This window comes from Alligator sinensis, unplaced genomic scaffold (assembly GCF_000455745.1).
Source record: "Alligator sinensis unplaced genomic scaffold, ASM45574v1 scaffold286_1, whole genome shotgun sequence".
In the NCBI taxonomy this organism is placed as follows: domain Eukaryota; kingdom Metazoa; phylum Chordata; order Crocodylia; family Alligatoridae; genus Alligator; species Alligator sinensis.
Genome location: NW_005842366.1, coordinates 508,134 through 512,334, shown reverse-complemented (window position 1 = coordinate 512,334; position 4,201 = coordinate 508,134). Strand labels below are relative to the sequence as shown.

The 4,201-nt window shown below is 43.5% G+C and overlaps 1 protein-coding gene across 1 annotated transcript in view; it reads right to left on the bottom strand.

The window, feature by feature from the left end:
• Positions 1-4,201, bottom strand: part of GALR1 (galanin receptor 1) — a 29,851-nt gene that overhangs the window by 16,673 nt on the left and 8,977 nt on the right. The gene's annotated exons all lie outside the window — the stretch shown is intronic.

Sequence of the window (4,201 nt, the reverse complement as noted above, 5' to 3'; positions counted from 1 at the left end):
TGTGGGGGGGGGTGGCAGTGAGCATGGGGTGGCAGGGCAGGGGCCTGCCCAACTTCTGCTTTGCCCCCTTGCAAACACCAACAGCCTCACCCTCCATCTGGAACAAAAGGTGTCCTGCCTGGAAACTTGCAAAGAACAATTTTTCCAACTCTTTAGTCGGTCTACAAACGAAAGAGACCCCGGGGGGAATGATAAACCGCTCTATGAATATGAGGCTGCAGCCAGCCAGCAGGGCAGATGACACTCTGGCGTGCATCAGTCGGTTGCATCTCCAGCAAAGCCAAGGAGGTAATTCTTCTGCTCTGCTCTGCTCTGCTCTGCTCAGCCCTGGTGAGACCACAGCTGGAGTGCTGCGTCCGGTTCTGGACATCGCACTTCAACAAGCATGTGGCGAAGCGTGAGAGAGTCCAAAGAAGAGCCACCTGTAGGATGAGTCTTACGTGGCAGGCCATATGAGGAAAGGCTGAGGGATCAGGGAAAAGAAGGCTGAGAGGGGACCCGGTAGCAACTTATTGCTACACTAGGGGAGTACAGCAAGGGCTCAGTGAGCATTGACCAGGGCACCCAAGGGGAAAACCAGGAGTAATGGCCACAAACACCTGGAAGATCAATTCAGGCTCAACATCAGGAAAAAACTTCACAGTGAGGGTGTCCAGACTGTGGAATAAGCTCCCTCCAGAGGTGGTGCAATCACCTACCCTGGAAATCTTCAAGAGGAGACTAGACAGTCACCTTGCTGGGGTCACCTGACCCCCAGTTGTCTTTACTGCTTGGTGCAGGGGGCTGGACCCGATGATCTTCCAAGGTCCCTTCTGGCCTTACAATCTATGAATCTAATAAAAAATGTCACGTCTATCCAAAGAACCTTGTTTGCCCTACAGCACACACAGACCAGCAGACTCTCCCTTCCTGAACAAGGGTGTTTGTGCCCGAGAGCTTGCAGAGAACAATTTTTCCTCCTATTTAGTTGGTTTAATAAAAGATATCACATCTACCCAAAGAACCTTGTCTGCCCTCCTCCTATGAGGCACTCAGGCCTGATGCTGCTCCCACTGAAGTCGGTAGGAAAGGGTGTGAAGAGCCAAGGAACAGTCCCTAAAGTCAGTGAGATTGGGTGTGAAGGACCCAGAAGCAGTCCCAAAAGTTAGTAGAAGCAGTCCCTAAATTTGGTAGCAAAGGGTGTGAAGGGCCCAGGAGCAGTCTCTACTTGGGCTTCTTGCATGAGGCAGTCATGAGAGAAGACGGCTCCAGCTCCTTGTCAGGGCTTGGGCTTTAAAATCCAGGTGGACACAGTTCTAGCAAGGGAAAACTTTCTCAGGAGGACAGTAGTAAAGCATTGGAACTGGGTGCCCAGAGAGGTGGTGGAATCACCATCCTTAAAGTTTTTAAGACCCAAAGGATGAGAGAGTTGGGGCTGGTCCTGCTTTGAGCAGGGGATTGGACTAGATGACTTCCTGAGGTCTCTTCCAACCTCTATTTTCTATGATAACCCCTATTGAAAAAAAACAAAACAAAACACATAAGCAAGAGCTTGAGTGTATCCCTGTTTAGGGTTGCACCTCATCAAGGGGTGACCAAGAAAATGAAAATGCAACTGGAACCCAGTAATCATATCCCTGCCAGCTAATGCAGGTAACAGCAGGAGGAAAGAAAAGCTGAAACCCTTCAGTGATCCTGGTGAGTTGTGTGAATAATGTCATTGACGTAAGCTATACAATCAAAACCCTAGGCTCTTACCCTAAACACATTCATGCCTGCAAGTAACTACATACGCAAGTAGTCCTGCTGATATCAAAGACACTGGTTGCTTGTGCTGCTCCTGTGAAGGTCTTTACAGGATAGCAGCTTTGGAGGCTGATTCAGGGAAACATCCTCCCTCAGGAAAAGTAAATGATCAGAGCTTTAACTCCCATTTAAGTCAGTGTGTTAGAAAAGTATAATGTCTGCACGTGTACTTTCTTGCCCACACTTAACTACATTTCTGTACTGGCACCTTAGTTTGCTTTTGCTACAAGTAGTAAGAATCAAGCTAAACATCATTTAATGTTGTTACTTTCATTTTTATGTTAATACATTTTTATTAAGTTTTACAATGCAAATAAATTCACAAGAATAACATGGGCACAAATTGTTGTTACTAATAATCATGCCTAGCACTTTTCATGTTCAGATCATTGAAACTACACAACATCCCTGCCAGGTAAAAATGATCTATATCTATTCTATACATAGTAATTTAAGGATCCAAATTTTGAAATGAATTCTTCAGAGAAGAGATCATAAAAAGGGAAGTTACGTGAACACTTTTTTTCTAGACAATTGGGCAGAATTTAAAACTTTACGTAAGAATAGGGATATAAGCTGATGTAAACATGCAGATATATACCATTCCATAACAGAAGTTTTAGTAGAGTTTCCTGAAAGTTGTTTAGCATTTACAATGTACTATGCCTGATTATATTGTTAGTTCTCCTCTCACTCTTTAAAGTTGCTTACTGTGAATTGTTTAAAGCACTTGTTTAGAATAGTAATCAGGGCTGAAAAGGTTGGGGGATAAAAGGCAGAATAAAAATGTTGAGTGACATTTTAAAATAGGTATATACTTATACACACACACACTTGACCTTTTTCCTTTCTTTTTATATAACTTCTTTTACCTTTACTTAAAACTGCTTCACAGTTAGTGTGTTAGCATTAGTGACTGTACAAATGTGCCTTTTGAATGGAGGCAATGAGCTCTTGTTTGCTTGCTTTGCTCTTCAGAATTCAAAGATGGGTTGCTTTTTTGGCTTTTGCCACCTTTTATTTCTGAGACTTTCTGTCAGCTGGTGAAAGCCAAAGTTAGCCTAGCTCAGGTTTGACTTAAAAACTGGCTGAAAATTTAGTCCATTATATACAAAGCAAAATAAACAGTAAGAGCAAAATCCAGCTGCTAGGAATTCGAAAAAAACTGTTTTATTAACATGAAATTGTTTGCTTTTTTGGTATTCATTGTAACCAAGTTTGAGAGTCGGGAAGACATTAAGTAACAAACTATTAATGATCAACAAGTGAAACATCCTGGAAAGCTTTGAAAAATATTTTATCATTGTATGGACCTATTATTAAATAATAATAAAAATGTGGTAGCCTGCATCTTGCTTTCTGAACTAAACTCAAAAAAGGACATTTCTAAAAGTACGTGTTATATATTCAGGGGTTTAGGTTGTAGCCGTGTTGGTCTAAGGACATAGGCAGACAAGGTTCTTTGGGTGAATTTGATATCTTTTATTAGACCAACCCAAATAGTTGGAGAAAAGTTATTAAGCAAGCTTTTGGGTTCAAAAACCCTTCGTCAGGCTAAGGAAGTTTCAGCACTTGGTGTGTGCTCTTCCTGGATGGAATGAAAAGTAAACAAGCCAGGGGCTGGGCTGGGCTGGGCTGGGCTGGGGAGTCAGTTGCCAGGCAGATTACAATGTATCAAAAATCCAATGTCTATGTTTAGTCCATGATCTCTAGTATCCAGCAGGTTGATGAAATGGAGCTCATAGGCTCGTCTCTGGGAAGTGTTGTGTAAGTTTCCCTTGAGGATCAGGACTGAGAGATTGGAGAGAGAGTGGCCCTCCTGTGAGAAATGTGCCCCCACCGGTAATTGGGTATTTCTGTCTTTGATGGATTTCCGGTGTGCGTTCATTCTGGTGCGCAGTTGTTGTTTGGTCTCTCCTACTTATTTTCCATCAGGGCATTTGGTGCATTGGATGAGGTATATTACATTTCTGGAGGTGCAGCTGTAAGATCCAGGGATGCTGATGGCTCTGTTGTGGGGTGTAGTAATTGTGGGGGAGGTGGAGATGTGTTGGCAGGTTTTGCATTTCTTGTCATGGCACGGTCTGGATCCTTTTGGTGTGTTCTGGGCTTGAGGAAGTTTGCTGCTGGTGATGAGATTGGCGAGGTTCGGTGCTTGTTTGAAGGCTAGGATGGGTGACTCTGGAAAGATCTTTTTAAGAATAGGGTCTCTGTCTAGTATGGGTTGCAATTTTTTGAGGATTTTCCGTACAGGTTCAAGGGAGGGGTGATACATCCTAACCAGCGGTGTGCGATTTGTGGGAGTTTTTCTTCTGTACTGCAGCAGTTCTTCACATGGTATCTGGGTGGCTTTTTCAAACGTGCGATCGACCTCTCTGGACGAGTGTCCTTGTTGGGTGAAAGCCTTTTTAAGATT